The sequence below is a fragment of the Mustelus asterias genome, unplaced genomic scaffold (genome assembly GCF_964213995.1).
Source record: "Mustelus asterias unplaced genomic scaffold, sMusAst1.hap1.1 HAP1_SCAFFOLD_1389, whole genome shotgun sequence".
NCBI classification, from domain to species: domain Eukaryota; kingdom Metazoa; phylum Chordata; class Chondrichthyes; order Carcharhiniformes; family Triakidae; genus Mustelus; species Mustelus asterias.
In genome coordinates this window covers 57,501-77,677 of record NW_027591334.1, presented here as the reverse complement: position 1 = coordinate 77,677, position 20,177 = coordinate 57,501, and the positions used below count along the sequence as shown (strand labels likewise).

General features: G+C 50.3%; 1 protein-coding gene across 1 annotated transcript in view; it reads left to right on the top strand.

Moving 5' to 3' along the window:
- The window catches only part of gal3st4 (galactose-3-O-sulfotransferase 4), an 81,876-nt gene that overhangs the window by 16,407 nt on the left and 45,292 nt on the right, over window positions 1-20,177 (top strand). The window lies entirely within an intron of this gene.

Here is a 20,177-nt window from a genome sequence, read left to right as displayed (position 1 = left end):
AATATAGGAACCACATCCGCAATCCTCCAATCCTCCGGAACCTCTCCCATCTCCATCGACGACGCAAAGATCATCGCCAGAGGCTCTGCAATCTCTTCCCTCGTCTCCCACAGTAACCTGGGGTACATCCCATCCGGTCCCGGCGACTTATCTATCTTGATGCTATTCAAAATTTCCAACACGTCCTCTTTCTTAATGTCCACATACTCAATCTTTTCAGTCTGCCTCAATCCTGTAGTACAACCACCCGGGTCTTTTTCCATCGTGAATACCGAGGTAAAATATTCATTAAGCACCTCTGCTCTTTCTTCTGGTTCTGTACAGACTTTCTCACCTTCACATTTTATAGGTCCTATTCCTTTACATCTCATCCTTTTACTCTTCACGTATTTATAGAACGCCTTAGGGTTCTCCTTAATCTTACCTGCCAAGGCCTTCTCATGACCCCTTCTAATTTCTTTCTTAAGTCCCTTCCTACAAGCCGTATACTCATCTAGATCCCTATCATCGCCTAGCTCTCTGAACCTTTTGTACGCTTTCCTTTTCTTTCTCACTAGGTTCAGCGCAGCTTTCGTGCACCACGGTTCCCGTAACCTACCAACACCTCCCTGTCTCATCGGAATGTTGTCATGCAGAACTCCAGACAAACATTCCTTGAAAATCTGTCACCTTACTTCAGTACTTTTCCTTAAGAATGCCTCCTTCCAATTTACGCCTCTAATCTCCTGCCTGATGGCTTCATATTTCCCCTTACTCCAGATAAATACTTTCCTAGCTTGCCTGATCCTCCCTTTTTCCAATGCAAGCGTAAAGGAGATAGAGTTATGATCGCTATCCCCAAGATGCTCTCCCACTGAGAGATCTGACACCTGTCCAGGCTCATTAGCCAGTACCAGATCGAGTACAGCCTCTCCTCTTGTAGGCTTATCCACATGCTGTGTCAGGAAACCCTCCTGAACACAGGAGGGTTATAGGACCCTGGTTAGACCCCACTTGGAGTACTGCGCGCAGTTCTGGTCACCTCATTACAGGAAAGATGTTGAAGCCATTGAAAGGGTGCAGAGGAGATTTACAAGGATGTTGCCTGGATTGGGGGGCATGCCTTATGAGGATAGGTTGAGGGAGCTTGGTCTCTTCTCCCTGGAGAGACGAAGGATGAGAGGTGACCTGATAGAGGTTTACAAGATGTTGAGGGGTCTGGATAGGGTGGACTCTCAGAGGCTATTTCCAAGGGCTGAAATGGTTGCTACGAGAGGACACAGGTTTAAGGTGCTGGGGGGTAGGTACAGGGGGGATGTCAGGGGTAAGTTTTTCACTCAGAGGGTGGTGGGTGAGTGGAATCGGCTGACGTCGGTGGTGGTGGAGGCAAACTCGTTGGGGTCTTTTAAGAGACTTCTGGATGAGTACATGGGATTTAATGGGATTGAGGGCTATAGATAGGCCTAGAGGTGGGGATGTGATCGGCGCAACTTGTGGGCCGAAGGGCCTGTTTGTGCTGTGGCTTTCTATGTTCTATGTTCTAACACACCTAACAAACTCCTCCCCATCCAAACCCCTTACCCTAGGGATATTCCAATCGATGTTTGGGAAATTAAAGTCTCCCATCACAACAACCCTGTTATTCCTACATCTCTCCAGGATCTGTTTCCCTATCTTCTCCTCAACATCCCTGTTACTATTGGGCGGCCTGTAGAAAACACCCAGCAAAGTTATCGACCCCTTCCCACTCCAAACTTCCACCCACAGAGACTCCGTAGACAATCCCTCCACAGCTTCCACCTTCTCTACAGCTGTGACACTATCCCTGATCAGCAGTGCCACTCCCCCCCCCTCTTTTGCCTCCCTCTCTGTCCTTTCTGAAACCCGGCACCTGAAGTATCCAGTCCTGTCCCTGTCCCCAAGTCTCCGTAATGGTCACCACATCACACTCCCAAGCATCAATCCACACTCTAAGCTCATCCACTTTATTCACTACACTCCTGGCGTTAAAATAGACACATCTCAAACCTTTGGTCTGAGCTCTCCCCTTCTCCATCACCCGTCTATTCTCCCTCTTACACTGTCTACAATCCTTCTCTATTTGCGGGCTAACCTCCCGCAATGTAGGCCAGACCGGGTAAGGACGGCAGATTTCCTTCCCTAAAGGGGACATTAGTGAATCAGATGGGTTTTTACAAGGGGCGTTATGATGGCACAGTGGTTAGCACTGCTGCCTCACAGCGCCAGGGTACCGGGTTCAATTCCAATCTCGGGTCACTGTCTGTGTGGAGTTTGCACGTTCTCCCCGCGTCTGCGTGGGTTTCCTCCGGTTTCCTCCCACAATCCAAAGATGTGCAGGTTAGGTGGATTAGCCATGTTAAATTGTCCCTTAGTGTCCAAAGATGTGGGGGTTAGGGGGATTGGCCATGCTAAATTGTCCCTTAGTGTCCAAAGATGTGTGGGTTAGGTGGATTGGCCATGCTAAATTGCCCCTTGGTGTCCAAAGATGTGCAGGTTAGGTGGATTGGCCATGCTAAATTGCCCCTTGGTGTCCAAAGATGTGCAGGTTAGGTGGATTGGCCATGCTAAATTGCCCCTTAGTGTCCCAAAGATGTGGGGGTTAGGGGGATTGGCCATGCTAAATTGCCCCTTAGTGTCCCAAAGATGTGGGGGTTAGGTGGATTGGCCATGCTAAATTGCCCCTTAGTGTCCAAAGATGGGTAGTTTAGGTAGATTGGCCCTGGCAAATGTGTGGCATTATGGTGATAGGGTAAGGGAGTGAGCTTAGGTAGAGTGCTCTTTCAGAGGGCCAGTGCAGACGTGATGGGTCAAATGGCCTTCTTCTGCACTAGAGGGATTACATTAATTTATAGCAATTGATGACAGGTTCATAGTCATTATTACTGAGACTATGGCAGGATTTGAACCCATTCCGTGGAGCATTAGCCAGGGCTTCTGAATCACCAGTGCATTCCCACTACATCATCATTTCCCACACAAACACCCCACCTCAATAACAAGTTTAGTCATTCTTTAATACTTCCATAGCTTCACTCAAACACACGATCTCTACCATCTAGAAGGACAAAGGCAGCAGACACATGGAGACACCACCACCCGGAGGTTCCCCTCTGAGCCACTCACCATCCCGATTTGGAAATATATCGGCCGTTCCTTCACTGTGGCTGGGTCAAAATCCTGGAACTCCCTCCCTAACAGCACTGTGGGTGTACCTGCACCACAGGGTCTGCAGTGGGTTCAAGAAGGCAGCTCACCTACTGCCTTCTCGAGGGGGAAGCGGTGACCTGGTGGTATTGTCCACTGGACTGGTAATCCAGAGATCCAGGGTAAGGCTCTGGGGACCCAGGTTCGAATCCCACCACGGCAGATGGTGAAATTTGAATTCAATAAAAATCTAGAATTACAAGTCTAAATGATGACCCATTGTTGTAAAAACTCCTCCGGTTCACTAATGTCCTTTAGGAAATCTGCCGTCCTTACCCAGTCTGGCCTACATGTGACTCCAGGCCTGGTATGGAGGGTCTTAGCTATGAGGAGAGATTGGGTAAACTGGGGTTGTTCTCCCCGGAAAGACGGAGGATGAGGGGCGACCTAATAGAGGTGTATAAAATTATGAAGGGCATAGATAGGGTGAACAGTGGGAAGCTTTTTCCCAGGTCGGAGGTGACGAACACAAGGGGTCACGGGTTCAAGGTGAGGGGGGCACGGTCCAACACACATGTCAGGGGGACGTATTTTACACAGAGGGTGGTGGGGGCCTGGAATGCGCTGCCGGGCAAGGTGATTGAGGCGGACACACTGGGATCGTTTAAGACTTATCTAGATAACCACATGAACAGACTGGGAATAGAGGGATACAAAAGAATGGTCTAGTTGGGCACATGAGCGGCGCAGGCTTGGAGGGCCGAAGGGCCTGTTCCTGTGCTGTATTGTTCTTTGTTCTTTGTTCAGACCATCAAAAGCAGGAGGAGGCCATTCAGCCCTTCGAGCCTGCTCCACCATTCATTTTGATCATGGCTGATCATCAAATCCTGATCCCATATCCCTCGATCCCTTTAGCCCCAAGAGCTATATCTAATTTCTTCTTGAAATCACACAACATTTTGGCCTCAACTACTTTCTGTGGGAGTGAATTCCACACATTCTCCACCCTCTGGGTGAAGAAATGTCTCCTCACCTCAGTTCTAAAAGGTTTACCCCTTATCCTCAAACTATGACCCCCGAATTCCGTCCAACTGTTCGAAAAGGCCTAGCAAGCCATTCAGTTCAATAATGCTGGCCACATCGACAAAATAATTGTTCACAAAGTTTCATTTATCTAGCAACTTTCAGCCAATGAAACTCTAAAGTGCCAATCTAGGCGGCCATTTTGCACGCAACCATCTATCTTAAACAGGAATTTCATGTCCTCTGCTTTGGTGATGTTAGCCGAGGGTTAAATATTGGGATTTGGAATGGTAGTCACAGGATCTTTCATACTCAACCTGTGCAGCACAGTCCCCCCACGCCCTCAGTATCACACCGGAAAATAGGGTCTGGATTTCTACGCTGTGTAAGTGCAGTTTTGTGTGTTTAAGTTTGCTTTTCTTTTGTAAAACGAGCACAGGGATTTGAACCCACAACGTTCGGACTCCGAGGTGAGCCCACAGCCGACTGCTCTCGAATTACAATCGGAAGGGGCCACAGTTACGATATTTGGGACAGTCGGGAGCAGCCAGAGGGAGGGGGAGTGTGAGCGTTAAGCTGAGATGTTAAGCCGAGGCGCCCCCCCCCCCTTCCATTTTCTCCATTGCAAACCGCGACACTTCCCTGGCCCTAAAGCACTTTGGCAATGTCCTGGAAGGCGCTATATAAATGCAAGTCTCTCTTTTGTTTACGACGCCCTCTTCCCGACCTCCCGTCGAGTTGCGGTTGTCTTTCGTCGAAGCCTTATCCCCCCCCCTCCCAGTCTCCGTGGCTAAAGGGATCACAGTCTCCTGCTGTCTATTCATAGCCCGTCTTGCTAATCCTGCTCTCTTTAGACGCAGCCAAGGTGGCTTAGACTGACCGGGAAATTGTCATTTATAAAATCAATGCAGTTTGAGTGGTTTCCATTAGCCGGACACTGATTTATTCCTCATCTTTCTTCATGCTCGCTTACAATGTATAACCTTTTAACACAGCTTCAGCACAGCTGACCTCGCTCTGTTTATCCAGATCTATTTCCCATCCACACCCACCTCAATTTCTAATGTGGGGAAAAACAATTTTGTTCCAATGACGAGTCTCTCTTTCTCCTTTCTTTCATTTCTTTCTTTTTTTCTCTCTCTCACACCCTCTCTCTCTTTCTTTCTCTTTCCTTCTTTCCTTCTCTCTCTCTCTTGCTCTTTATCTCTTTCTCTCTCTTTCACTGTCTGTCTTTCTTTTGTTCTTTCTTTCCCTCTTTCTCTCTCTCTCTCTTTCTTTCTTTCTCTCTTTCTCTCTCTCCCTCTCTTTTTCTCTCTCTCTCCCTCTCTTACTTTTGTTTGTTCTCTCGTTCTCTCATTCTCTCTTTCCCTCGTTCACTCTTTCTTTCTTTGTTGCATGTCTTATCATGCTCAGGTTAGATGCAGTCCAGGACTACTCCAGAACCACTCCAGAACTCCTCCAGAACCAGCCCAGAACTACTCCAGAACCAGCCCAGAACCAAACTAGAACCAGTCCAGAACTACTCCAGAACCAGCCCAGAGCCAAACTAGAACCATTCCAGAATGAGCCCAGAACCAAACTAGAACCAGCCTAGAACTACTCCAGAACCAGCCCAGAACCAAACTAGAACCAGTCCAGAATTACTCCAGAACCAAACTAGAAGTCCAGAACTACTCCAGAACCAAACTAGAACCAGTCCAGAACTACTCCAGAACCAAACTAGAACCAGTGCAGAACCAGTCCAGAACTACTCCAGAACTACTCCAGAACCAGCCCAGAAGCAAACTAGAACCAGTGCAGAACCAGTCCAGAACTACTCCAGAACCAGTCCAGAACTACTCCAAAACCAGCCCAGAACCAAACTAGAACCAGTCCAGAACTACTCCAGAACCAGCCCAGAACCAAACTAGAACCAGTGCAGAACCAGTCCAGAACTACTCCAGAACCAGCCCAGAACCAAACTAGAAGCAGTCCAGAACCAGTCCAGAACTGCTCCAGAACCAACTCAGTTTTGAAAATCTCCACTCAGGGCGGAGAGGGTGAAGGGGAGATGTAATCCAGCTGTTCCAAGCCATTAAGGGTTTTGATGGAAAAAATGAGGAGAAACAGTTTCCAGTGACAGGAGGGTCGATGTCCAGAGGGAGTCCGATGGCGGGGAATCAGCAGGAGAAATGGAGTGGGGGAGAAGGTTTTTGACGCAGCGAGCTATCAGGAGGGCCAGAAGCAGATTCAACAGCAACTTTCAAAAGGGAATGGGGGTGAATACTGGAAGAGGAAAGATGTGCAGAGAGTTGGGGAGAGTGGAGGGCTGGGATTGAGTGTGGTTTGGGCACGACGGGAATGGGACGAGTTGGATAGGTGTTAAACCAAACAGCCAGCTCGGGCACGATGGCCCAAATGGCTTACGCACTGGTATTCAATTGAATCCCCATTCCAGATTTACATGAGGCTCAGCTCCAGTTTTATTCTGAATAAATGGAAAGTTAGCAAAACATCTGCAGCCAAAAACATCAAGCTCCAAAATGGCCGACTTCTAACCACCTACTCTCTCTCTCTCCCTCTCTCTACTCCGATCTCCATCCTGATAAGGTGACAGGCAGATTGTTGGGGAGGCTAGGGCGTGTCTGCCAATTTACAAGGAGGCTGCCAGGACTCAAAGGACATTTCTTTTATTCATCATGGGATATGTGCGTCGCTGGCTGGGCCAACATTTATTGCCCATCCCTAGTTGCCCTTGGAGCGCAGTTGAGAGTCAACCACATTGGCTGTGGCTCTGGAGTCACATGTCGGCCAGACCGGGGTAAGGACGGCAGATTTCCTTCCCTAAAGGGAACCAGGTGGGTTTTTCCGACAATGGGTCATCAGTAGATTCTTAATCCCAGATATTTTTTATTGAATTCAAATTCCACCATCTGCCGTGGCGGGATTCGAACCTGGGTCCCCCCCAGAACATTAGCTGAGTTTCTGGATTAATAGTCTAAGCGATAATACCACTAGGCCATCGCCTCCCCGACTGAGTTCGAGGTTGGACAGTCTAGGACTTTTTCCTTTGGAGCGTAGGAGATTGAGGGGTGATCTTAGAGGTGTTTCAGATCATGAGAGGCATGGATAGGGTGAATGCACTCAGTCTTTTTCCCGGGGTTGGGGAGTCGAGAACTGGAGGGCGGAGGTTTGAGTTAAGAGGGGAAAGAATTCATGGGACCCTGCGGAACAACTTTTATACACAGAGGGTGGTAGGTGTGTGGAAGGAGTTGCCAGAGGAAGTGGTTGAGACAGGGACATGGACAACATTTTAAAGGCATTTGGACAGATACATGGATCGGAAAGGTTTAGAGGGATATGGGCCAGACGCAGGCAAATGGGGATAGCTTAGGTGGGCATTTTGGTCGGCATGGACCAGTTTGGGCCAAAGGGCCTGTCTCCGTGCCGTAGATTCCATGAAGAATCTATGAAGGGCATTGTGTATAGGCCCATTGTAGGGGAAAAGGTAAAGTCGCGAAAGTCCCAGATGAACCCCCACTTTGAGGGAGATGGGGAGAGTTGAATGATAGTGATGGGGGGATCTTATTGAAACTTACAGGATACTGCGAGGCCTGGCTAGAGTGGATGTGGAGAGGCTGTTTCCACCAGTCAGAAAAACTAGAACCAGACGGCACAACCTCAGGCTAAAGGGACGATCCTTTAAAACAGAGATGAGGAGGAATTTCTCCAGCCAGAGGGTGGTGAATCTGTGGAACTCTTTGCCGCAGAAGGCTGTGGAGGCCGGGACATTGAGTGTCTTTAAGACAGAGATAGATAGGTTCTTGATTAATAAGGGGATCAGGGGTGATGGGGAAAAGAGCAGGAGAATGGGGATGAGAAAAATATCAGCCATGATTGATTGGTGGGGCAGACTCGATGGGCCGAGTGGCCTAATTCTGCTCCAGTGTCTTATGATTTAACCTGAGGATCATCACACCTCAGGCAAAGGTTGAGGAGTGGGGGCTTTATGAATAGTCTCAGGCGGTACGGGAATTGAACTTGTGCTGTTGGCATTGCTCTGCATTGCTAACCAGCTGCCCAGCCGACTGAGCTAATCTAACCCCCTCCACAACAGGAAGCAGATGTATCAGGAGAACCCAGCCAAGCAGTAACATGGTGCTCAAGCGATGACATTCTAATCCATTCCGCGATGTCGCATTCGATCTCAAGATAAAGGCTGGATCTCATTCCGAAACTGAGATCAGCAGATTAGCCAATGGCACATCTGTTTTCTGTGTCAAATCATTCACACAACAGCTGGGGGGAGGAAGAGGGAAAGCAGCCAGATAAACAGTCCAGCAAAGTATTTACACTGAGTGAGTGTACTGGGAGTGAGTGCCACTATTTCCCCACTCCTCGTGGGGGCGAGTCCCACATTCTCCCCACTCCCCATGGGAGCGAGTCCCACATTCTCCCCACTCCCCCCATGGGAGCGAGTCCCACATTCTCCCCCACTCCCTGGGGAGTGAGTTCCACATTCTCCCCACTCCCCAGAGGAGTGAGTCACACATTCTCCCCCACTCCCCAGAGGAGTGAGTCCCACATTCTCCCCACTCCCCGTGGGATTGAGTCCCACATTCTCCCCACTCCCTGTGGGAGCAAGTCCCACATTCTCCCCACTCCCTGTGGGAGCAAGTCCCACATTCTCCCCACTCCTCCCGTGGGAGCGAGTCCCACATTCTTCCCCACTCCCCGTGGGAGCAAGTCCCACATTCTCCCCACTCCCCGTGGGAGTGAGTCCCAGATTCTCCCCAGTCCCCGTGGGAGCGAGTCCCACATTCTCCCCACTCCCTGTGGGAGCGAGTCCCACATTCTGCCCACTCCTCCCGTGGGAGCGAGTCCCACATTCTCCCCACTCCCCGTGGGAGCGAGTCCCACATTCTCCCCACTCCTCCCGTGGGAGCGAGTCCCACATTCTCCCCCACTCCCCGTGGGAGCGAGTCCCACATTCTCCCCATTCCCCAGAGGAGTGAGTCACACATTCTCCCCACTCCTCCCGTGGGAGCGAGTCCCACATTCTCCCCCACTCCCCAGAGGAGTGAGTCCCACATTCTCCCCACTCCCCAGAGGAGTGAGTCACACATTCTCCCCCACTCCCCGTGGGAGTGAGTCCCACATTCTCCCCACTCTCTGTGGGAGCAAGTCCCACATTCTCCCCACTCCTCCCGTGGGAGCGAGTCCCGCATTCTCCCCATTCCCCAGAGGAGTGAGTCACACATTCTCCCCACTCCCCGTGGGAGTGAGTCACACATTCTCCCCACTCCCTGTGGGAGCAAGTCCCACATTCTCCCCACTCCTCCCGTGGGAGCGAGTCCCACATTCTCCCCCACTCCCCAGAGGAGTGAGTCCCACATTCTCCCCACTCCCCAGAGGAGTGAGTCACACATTCTCCCCCACTCCCCGTGGGAGTGAGTCCCACATTCTTCCCCACTCCCCGTGGGAGCGAGTCCCACATTCTCCCCACTCCTCCCGTGGGAGCGAGTCCCGCATTCTCCCCATTCCCCAGAGGAGTGAGTCACACATTCTCCCCACTCCCCGTGGGAGTGAGTCACACATTCTCCCCACTCCCTGTGGGAGCAAGTCCCACATTCTCCCCACTCCTCCCGTGGGAGCGAGTCCCACATTCTCCCCCACTCCCCGTGGGAGCGAGTCCCACATTCTGCCCACTCCTCCCGTGGGAGTGAGTCCCACATTCTCCCCACTCCCTGGGGAGCGAGTCCCACATTCTCCCCAATCTCTGGGTGAAATGGTTTCTCCTGAATGGATGTATCGGTGACTGTACGATGGACCCCAGCATAGATACGGAAATATATTCTCTCTGTCTACCCTATCGAACTCCTTCATCATCTTCCAGACGTCTGTCAGCATTCGCTGTTTGAGAGAAGGGATCCCCAGCTGTTCCATTGTTCCACACAGTTCTGAGATTGTAATCTCGAATAAATCTCTTTTATGGCCGCTTAACTGCAATAATTACTCTGAAGGTGCAGAGCAAAGTTACTGTGCGATCAGAATACACAAGGGAGACTGATACAATCTCCACCTCTGTCACAAGGTGCAAGTGAACGCGAGAGACAGTTGTCTGTGATACTGAGAGCGCAGCACTGTGAGACATTATGTGCTGAACTGTCAGTGTCAGTGCGGATGGAGCGCCGCACTGTCAGAGGGCCAGTGCTGAGGGAGTGCCGCACTGTCAGAGGGTCAGTGCTGAGGGAGTGCCGCACTGTCAGAGGGTCAGTGCTGAGGGAGTGCCGCACTGTCAGAGAGTCAGTGCTGAGGGAGTGCCGCACTGTCAGTGGGTCAGTGCTGAAGGAGTGCCGCACTGTCAGAGAGTCAGTGCTGAGGGAGTGCCACACTGTCAGAGGGTCAGTGCTGAGGGAGTGCCACACTGTCAGAGGGTCAGTGCTGAGGGAGCGCCACACTGTCAGAGGGTCAGTACTGAGGGAGTGCCGCACTGTCAGAGGGTCGGTGCTGAGGGAGTGCCGCACTGTCAGAGGGTCAGTGCTGAGGGAGTGCCGCACTGTCAGAGGGTCAGTGCTGAGGGAGTGCTGCACTGTCAGAGGGTCAGTGCTGAGGGAGTGCCGCACTGTCAGAGGGTCAGTGCTGTGGGAGTACCGCACTGTCAGAGGGTCAGTGCTGAGGGAGTGCCGCACTGTCAGAGGGTCAGTGCTGAGGGAGTGCCGCACTGTCCGAGGGTCAGTGCTGAGGGAGTGCCGTACTGTCAGAGGGTCAGTGCTGAGGGAGTACCGCACTGTCAGAGGGTCATACTGTGGGAGTGCCGCACTGTCAGAGGGTCAGTGCTGTGGGAGTGCCGCACTGTCAGAGGGTCAGTGCTGTGGGAGTACCGCACTGTCAGAGGGTCAGTGCTGAGGGAGTGCCGCACTGTCAGAGGGTCAGTGCTGAGGGAGTACCGCACTGTCAGAGGGTCATACTGTGGGAGTGCCGCACTGTCAGAGGGTCAGTGCTGAGGGAGTGCCGCACTGTCAGAGGGTCAGTGCTGAGGGAGTGCCGCACTGTCAGAGGGTCAGTGCTGAGGGAGTGCCGCACTGTCAGAGGGTCAGTGCTGAGGGAGTGCTGCACTGTCAGAGGGTCAGTGCTGTGGGAGTGCCGCACTGTCAGAGGGTCAGTGCTGTGGGAGTACCGCACTGTCAGAGGGTCATACTGTGGGAGTGCCGCACTGTCAGAGGGGCTGCAATGGTCATCCCTCTGCAGTGATCAATTATCACAGAATTTCAAACAACATGTTCTTCCTGTGAGAACCTTTGTTGGTGACTGGATGATGTTCAGCTGAGAATATCTGTTGCTATTCTCCCACATGTTTTCTCTCACTTAATTTCCTCCTTAACCTGAAGACACTCTCCCCCCCCTTCAGGCAGCAGCGGTGGCACAGTGGGTTAGCACTGCTACTCACAGCGCCAGGGACCCGAGTTCGATTCCAGCCTCGGGTTACTGTGTGTGTGGTGTTTGCACATTCTCCCCGTGTCTGCATGGGTTTCCTCTGAGTGCTCCATTCGCTCTCACACTCCAAAGATGTGCAGGTTAGGGAGATTGGCCATGCTAAATTGCCCCTTAGTGTCCAAAGATGTGCAGGTTAGGGGGATTGGCCATGCTAAATTGACCCTTAGTGTCAGGGGGACTAATAGTGTAAATTTGTAGGGTTACGGGGACAGGGCCTGGGTGGGATGATTGTTGGTGCAGGGCTCGATGGGCTGAATGGCCTCCTTCTGCACTGTAGGGATTCTATGAACTCTCCGAGTGGTGACAGAGGTGTGTACTGTCATATTCCAGTGAACGTAACTGTTCGGGAGGCACAGCATCAGACTAGCCTGATCCCCATCTGTACTCAGGTGCATGCACACTGACTGCGAGTATGAGTTGAGTTCAAAAGCTTCTTGCTCACCCACACCTAACACCCAAAGAACTGACAACAGTGCACAGTGCGAACAGATCTCGGCTAATCTCAACCTTAGACATAGAAACTAGCAGCAGGATTAGTCCACCTGGCCCCCTCGAGCCTGCTCCGCCATTCAATAAGATCATGGCTGATCTATTTGTGGACTCAGCTCCACTTACCCACCCGCTCACCATAGCCCTTAATTCCTTTACTGTTCAAAAATCTATCTATCCTTGCCTTAAAAACATTCAATGAGGTAGCCTCACTGGGCAGGGAATTCCACAGATTCACAACCCTTTGGGTGAAGAAGTTCCTCCTCAACTCAGTCCTAAATCTGCTTCCCCTTATTTTGAGGCCATGCCCCCTAGTTCTAGTTTCACCCGCCAGTGGAAACAACCTCCTTGCTTCTATCATCTATTCCCTTCATAATCTCATATGTTTCTAGAAGATCTCCCCTCATTCTTCTGAATTCCAATTTCATTTCAATCATGGCTGATCATCAAATTCAATATCCTGATTCCCTCCTTGATCCCTTTAGCCCCAAGAGCGATATCTAATTTCTTCTTGAAATCACACAACATTGTGGCCACAACAACTTTCTGTGGGAGTGAATTCCACACATTCACCACCCTCTGGGTGAAGAAATTTCTCCTCACTTCAGTCCTAAAAGGTTTACCCCCTTATCCTCAAACTATGTAGAGGCGATGGCCTAGTGGTGTTGTCACTGGACTATTAATTTAGAGAAACTCAGCTAATGTTCTGGGGGACCCAGGTTCGAATCCCGCCACGGCAGATGGTGGAATTTGAATTCAATAAAAAAATCTGGAATTAAGAATCTACTGATGACCCATTGTCGGAAAAACCCATCTGGTTCCTTTAGGGAAGGAAATCTGCCGTCCTTACCCGGTCTGGCCTACATGTGACTCCAGAGCCACAGCCAATGTGGTTGATTATCAACTGCCCTCCAAGGGCATCTAGGGATGGGCAATAAATGCTGGCCCAGCCAGCGATGCCCATGTCCCATGAATGAATATGAAATAGAAGAACAGTTCTGGACTTTCTTTCTGAATTAACCCTGTCAGAATTTTATAAGTTTCTATGAGATCCCCCCCTCACTCTTCTAAACTCAGTGAATACAATCCTAACTGACTTAGTCTCTCCTCATATGACAGACCTGCCATCCCAGGAATCACCCTGGTAAACCTTCGCTGTACTCCCTCTTCGCAAGAACATCCTTTTGAACAGGTTTTGATTTGTTTTATTATTGTCACGTGTATTGGGATACAGTGAAAAGTATTGTTTCTTGCGCGCTATGCAGACAAAGCATACCGTTCGTAGAGTACATAGGGGAGAAGTATTTGATTTGATTTATTATTGTCACATGTATTGGGATACAGTGAAAAGTATTGTTTCTTGCGCGCTATACAGGCAAAGCATACCGTTCATAGAGAAGGAAGGGAGAGAGTGCAGAATGTAGTGTTACAGTCATAGTTAGGGTGTTAGGAAAGATCAACTTAGTGTGAGGTAGGTCCATTCAAATGTCTAATGGCAGCAGGGAAGAAGCTGTTCTTGAGTCGGTTGGTACGCAATCTCAGACTTTTGTATCTTTTTCCCGATGGAAGAAGGTGGAAGAGAGAATGTCCAGGGTGCGTGGGGTCCTTAATTATGCTGGCTGCTTTTCCCGAGGCAGCGGGAAGTGTAGACAGAGCCAATGGATGGGAGGCTGGTTTGCGTGATGGATTGGGCTACATTCACGACCTTTTGTAGTTCCTTGCGGTCTTGGACAGAGCAGGAGCCCAGACCAAGCTGCGATACATCTGGAAGAATGCTTTCAATGGTGCATCTGTAAAAATTGGTGAGAGCCGTAACGGACATGCTGAATTTCCTTAGCCTCCTGAGAGAGTGGAGGCGTTGGTGGGGCTTTCTTAACTATAGCAGCAGCGTGGAGGGACCAGGACAGGTTGTTGGTGATCTGGACACCTAGAAACGTGAAGCTCTCGACCTTTTCTCCTTCGTCCCAGTTGATGTAGTCAGGGGCATGTTCTCCTCTACGCTTCCAAACCTGCACACAATACTCCAGGTATGGCCTCACCAATTCCATGTGTCCAATCAGAAACTCCCCCCCCCCCCCCCCCCCACCCCCCGCCATCACCTGGGTGTCTGGAGACCACAGCTAGACCCTTATGTAACGAACAATAATGCAATATGCTTAGGAATACAACCAGTGCAGAGAGAGAGATGGATAAAATCAGCCGGTCTGGCAGCGTCTGTTGGGAGAGAGTGAAACAGGATTAGCGTTTTGAGACCCTTCTTCAGAAAGAAAGAGAGGGAAGTGTGTGATTATGTGTAGGGGGGGGAGTGGAACAGCGGGAACAGTGATTAGTGGGAGCGGGGAGAGATTGCAGCAAAAAATGCAGCAAGACTTAGGAACAGCTGGCCCAGTGGGGGAGCGGCAGGGAGGGCCTTTGAGGAGAATGAAATATATTTGTGATGTTTTAAACAAAAAAAGATTAAGAAGACAGAGAAAGGTCAGTCTGAAGTTGTGGAACTAAGAAGAATGAAGGGGGAACCTTACGGAAACATATAAGATTATGAAGGGAATAGATAAGATAGAAGCAGGGAGGTTGTTTCCACTGGCGGGTGAAACTGGGACGAGGGGGCATAGCCTTAAAATAAGGGGGAGCAGATTTAGGACTGAGTTGAGGAGGAACTTCTTCACACAAAGAGTTGTGAATCTGTGGAATAGAGGCAGGAACCCTCACAACATTGAAGGAGCTTTTAGATGAATGCTTGAAACACCCTGGCACAAATGGCTAGAGATCGAGTGTCAAAAGGTCTTGAGGGAAAACCGGCCTGTTTCTCTGGAGAGAAAGGCAGGGGTTTTCAGTCGGACCCTGTCACTACTTGGTAAGGTGTCCCCTCCCCCCACTCCCCCCACCACCCTCCCCTCCCCCCACCACCCTCCCCTCCCCCCACCACCCCCAGATATTTCGTTTGCAGGTCCAGTAAAGGAGAGGTAATGTTGCTGCACAGTTAAATGATGTGGTGTGCCCCGTGCCTCAGTTTAGCCTTGTGTTATTTGCATTCGTGGGCTCGGCTTTTGGCACCACGAACATAATGAATGCCAAGAACTGTACATTTGCCCTCCTGATGACCTCCACTTGCTCATCACGTTGACGAACACACTTCAGCTCCTTCCTTCAAGGTCGTAATACGTCTCGGGGTTAAGGTTGGCTGGAGTTAAAAGCCACTTAAACTTCAATACATCCACACTCCAGTGCACCGCTCTGTTTATCCTCATGACTTTAACACTGATTTATTCAGAAGTTTCCGCCTACTCCCCAAGTCTGGCCCTCTTGCTCATTCCTCGGTTCCCCTAGTCGGTCTGCCGTTGGCGGCAGTGCCTTCAGCTGCCTGGGGACCGGAGCTCTGAATTTCCTCTGCTGCCTCACAGCGCCAGGGACCCCGGTTCGATTCCAGCCTCGGGTCACTGTCTGTGCGGACTTTGCACGTTCCCCCCGTGTCTGGGTGGGTTTCCTCTGGGTGCTCTGGTTTCCTCCCACAGTCCAAAGATGTGCAGGTTAGGTGGATTGGCCATGCTAAATTGCCCCTTAGTGTCCAACGATGTGCAGGTTAGGTGGATTGGCCATGCTAAATTGCCCCTTACTGTCCAAAGATGTGCGGGTTAGGTGGATTGGCCATACTAAATTGCCCCTTAGTGTCCAAAGATGTGCAGGTTAGGTGGATTGGCCATGCTAAATTGCCCCTTACTGTCCAAAGATGTGCGGGTTAGGTGGATTGGCCATGCTAAATTGCCCCTTAGTGTCCAAAGATGTGCGGGTTAGGTGGATTGGCCATGCTAAATTGCCCCTTAGTGTCCAAAGATGTGCGGGTTAGGTGGATTGGCCATGCTAAATTGCCCCTTAGTGTCCAAAGATGTGCAGGTTAGGTGGATTGGCCATGCTAAATTGCCCCTTAGTGTCTAAAGATGTGCAGGTTAGGTGGATTGGCCATGCTAAATTGCCCCTTAGTGTCCAAGGATGTGCAGGTTAGGTGGATTGGCCATGCTAAATTGCCCCTTAGTGTCCAAAGATGTGGTCTGCAGAATAAAGAATCGGCCATTTTATGACTGAGTTGAGAAGAAATGTGTTCTCCTGAGGCTTCTGATTTCTCTACCCCAGAGTGCCGTGGATGCTCAGCCATTTTATTATTGTAGTATATTTTTTTATTCATTCATGGGACATGGGCGTCGATGGCTGGCCAGCAGTTATTGCCCATCCCTCGTCGCCCTTGGTTTGCTCGGCCATTTCAGAGGGGCGATTGAGAGTCAACCACATTGGCTGTGGCTCTGGAGTCACATGTAGGCCAGACCGGGTAAGGACGGCAGATTTCCTTCCCTAAAAGGGACATTAGTGAACCAGGAGGGTTTTTCCAACAATTAACAATGGGTCATCAGTAGATTCTTAAGTTCCAGATATTTTTTATTGGGATCGTAAGATATAGGAGCAGAATTAGGCCATTCGGCCCATCGAATCTGCTCCGCCATTCGATCACGCCTGATATGATTCTCAAAGAGTTCCACAGATTCGCCACCCTCTGGCTGAAGAAATTCCTCCTCCTCTCAGTTTTAAAGGAGCGTCCCTTCACTCTGAGGTTGTGCCCTCGAGTTCTAGTCTCTCCCACTAGTGGAAACACCCTCTCCACATCCACTGTAGCCAGGCCTACGCAGTATTATTGAATTCAAATTCCACCATCTGCCGTGCCGTGATGAGACGCAAAAACCCAGTCTGCAGGTGCAACAGGTGATCAAGAAGGCAAATGGGATGTTGGCCTATATCGCAAGGGGGATAGAATATAAAAGCAGAGATGTCTTGCTGCATCTGTACAGGGCATTGGTGAGGCCGCAGCTGGAATACTGTGTGCAGTATTGGTCCCCTTATTTGCGGAAGGATATATTGGCCTTGGAGGGAGTACAGAGAAGGTTCACCAGGTTGATACCAGAGATGAGGGGTGTTGATTATGAGGAGAGACTGAGCAGATTGGGTTTGTATTCGTTGGAATTTAGAAGGCTGAGGGGGAATCTTATAGAGACCTATAAGATAATGAAGGGGCTGGATAGGGTAGAGAAATCATAGAAACCCTACAGTACAGAAAGAGGCCATTCGGCCCATCGAGTCTGCACCGACCACAATTCCACCCAGGCACTACCCCCATATCCCTACATATTTTACCCACTAATCCACGCATCTCAGGACACTAAGGGGCAATTTTAGCATGGCCAATCAACCTAACCCGCACATCTTTGGACTGTGGGAGGAAACCGGAGCACCCGGAGGAAACCCACGCAGACACAAGGAGAATGTGCAAACTCCACACAGACGGTGACCCAAGCCGGGAATCGAACCCAGGTCGCTGGAGGTGTGAAGCTGAGATGGAGAGATTCTTTCCACTTAGAAAGGAAGCTAGAACTAGAGGGCACAGCCTCAAAATAAAGGGGGGTCAGTTTAGGACAGAGTTGAGGAGGAACTTCTTCTCTCAGAGGGTGGTGAATCTCTGGAATTCTCTGCCCACTGAAGTGGTGGAGGCTACCTCATTGAATGTGTTTAAATCACGGATAGATGGATTCCTGATCGGTAAGGGAATTAGGGGTTATAGGGATCAGGTGGGTAAGTGGAACTGATCCACTTCAGATCAGCCATGATCTTATTGAATGGCGGGGCAGGCTCGAGGGGCTAGATGGCCTACTCCTGCTCCTATTTCTTATGTTCTTATGAACCCAGTTCCCCAAGACATGAGCTGAGTTTCTGGTTTAATAGTCCAGCGATAATACCACTAGACCATCGCCTTCCCTGCATGGTTCTGTGAGTTCTGAGCGTACTGTTCTGCTCGGTAGAGACAAAAGGATAGACCGGCCTTGGAAGGAATGCAGCGCAGATTCATGAGGGCATTACCGTGGTTCCAAGAATGAGTGCAAAGAAAGGACATAAACAAGACCCAGCGACCCTGGAATACACAGACGTTTAAGGAGGGGATTTGTTTAGACTTTAGAAGGAATGATATGCCAGGTAGAGTGAAACTCTTATGTCACTGGTAGGGCGGGCAGTCTAGTCTAGAATCTAGACATCACCTCAAAATCTCCCTTTGGCAGAGTTGTCACAGATGGAGGCCATTCGGCCCATTGTATGAACTCTGGATCTGGAGCTACTGTCACTCCTCGCCCCCTGCCTTCTCCCCATTACCCTGCACATTCTTCCTTTACAGATAATGATCCAACTCCACTTTTGAAAGTCTCAATTATCACAGAATTTACAGTGCAGAAGGAGGCCATTCGGCCCATTGAGCCTGCAGCGACAACAAGCCCCTGCCCCAGGTCCTATCCTCGTAACCCAGTGTAATTACCCTCCGAAACCCCCTGACACTAAGGGGCAATTTATCATGGCCAATGCACCAAACCTACACATCTTTAGATACTAAGGGGCAATTTAGCATGGCCAATCCACCAAACCTACACATCTTTAGATACTAAGGGGCAATTTAGCATGGCCAATCCACCTAACCTACACATCTTTAGATACTAAGGGGCAATTTAGCATGGCCAATCCACCTAACCTACACATCTTTAGATACTAAGGGGCAATTTAGCATGGTCAATCCACCTAACCTGCACATCTTTGGACACTAAGAGGCAATTTAGCATGGCCAATCCACCTAACCCGCACATCTTTGGACACCAAGGGGCAATTTAGCATGGCCAATCCACCGTACCTGCACACCTTTGAACACTAAGAGGCAATTTAGCATGGCCAATCCACCTAACCCGCACATCTTTGGACACCAAGGGGCAATTTAGTATGGCCAATCCCCCTAACCTGCACATCTTTGGACACTAAGGGACAATTTAGCATGGCCAATCCACCTAACTTGCACATCCTTAGACACGAAGGGGCAATTTAGCATGGTCAATCCACCTAACCTGCACATCTTTGGACACTAAGGGGCAATTTAGCATGGCCAATCCGCCTAACCTACACGTCTTTCAGACTGTGGGAGGAAACCGGAGTACCCGGAGGAAACCCATGCAGACACGGGGAAGAATGTGCAAACTCCACACAGTCACCCGAGGCCGGATTTGAACCCGGGTCCTTGGCGCTGTGAGGCAGGAGTTCTCACCCTGTGCCACCATGCAACACTCCTCCAACACACTCTCGGACAGTGCATTCCAGATCCTAACTCCTCGCAGGGTGAAAACCTTTCTCCTCGTGTTTCCGTTGTTTTCCTGTCCAATCGCCTGAAATCTTCGTCCCCTCTTGTTCTCGATCCTTCCACCAATGGGAACAGTTTATCCCCGATCTACTCTCTTCCTGACCCCCTCACGATTTTGAACACCTCGTTCGAATCTCCCTCTCGAAAACTTATCTTCTCCAAGGAAAACATTCCCAACTTCTCCGACCTATCCACGGGCTGAGGTTCCTCGTCACAGGAAGTGTTCCCATGAATCTTTTTTGCGCCCTCTCTAAATTCTTCACGTCCCTCCTAATGTGCAGAAGCAATTCCTCACAGCAAGGTCAGTAAAGGGGGCGGCACGGTGGCACAGTGGTTAGCACTGCTGCCTCACAGCGCTAGGGACCCAGGTTTGATTCCCGGCTTGGGTCACTGTCTGTGTGGAGTCTGCACGTTCTCCCCGTGTCTGCGTGGGTTTCCTCCGGGTGCTCCGGTTTCCTCCCACACTCCAAAGATGTGCGGGTTAGGTGGATTGGCCATGCTAAATTGCTCCTTCGTGTCCAAGGATGTGCATGTTCGGTACATTGGTAAATGCATGGGATTATGGGGATATGGTAGAGGTTTGTGGGCCAGGGTGTGATGCTATTTTGGAGACTCGATGGGCCAAATGGCCTCTTTCTGTTTTGTGGCAATTTTGTAGGCATTCTCTGATTCTATGGGTTCTGAGGTCCCTGTTTTACCTGGATGAGTCTATCAACAAAACATGGAGTACGGTAAGGCCCTGGAGAATGGCAGAATGGGCTCAAAGGGCTGAATGGTCTCCTCCTGTCCCTGTCAGTACACCCACTCCATCAGTACTGACCCTCCGACAGTGCGG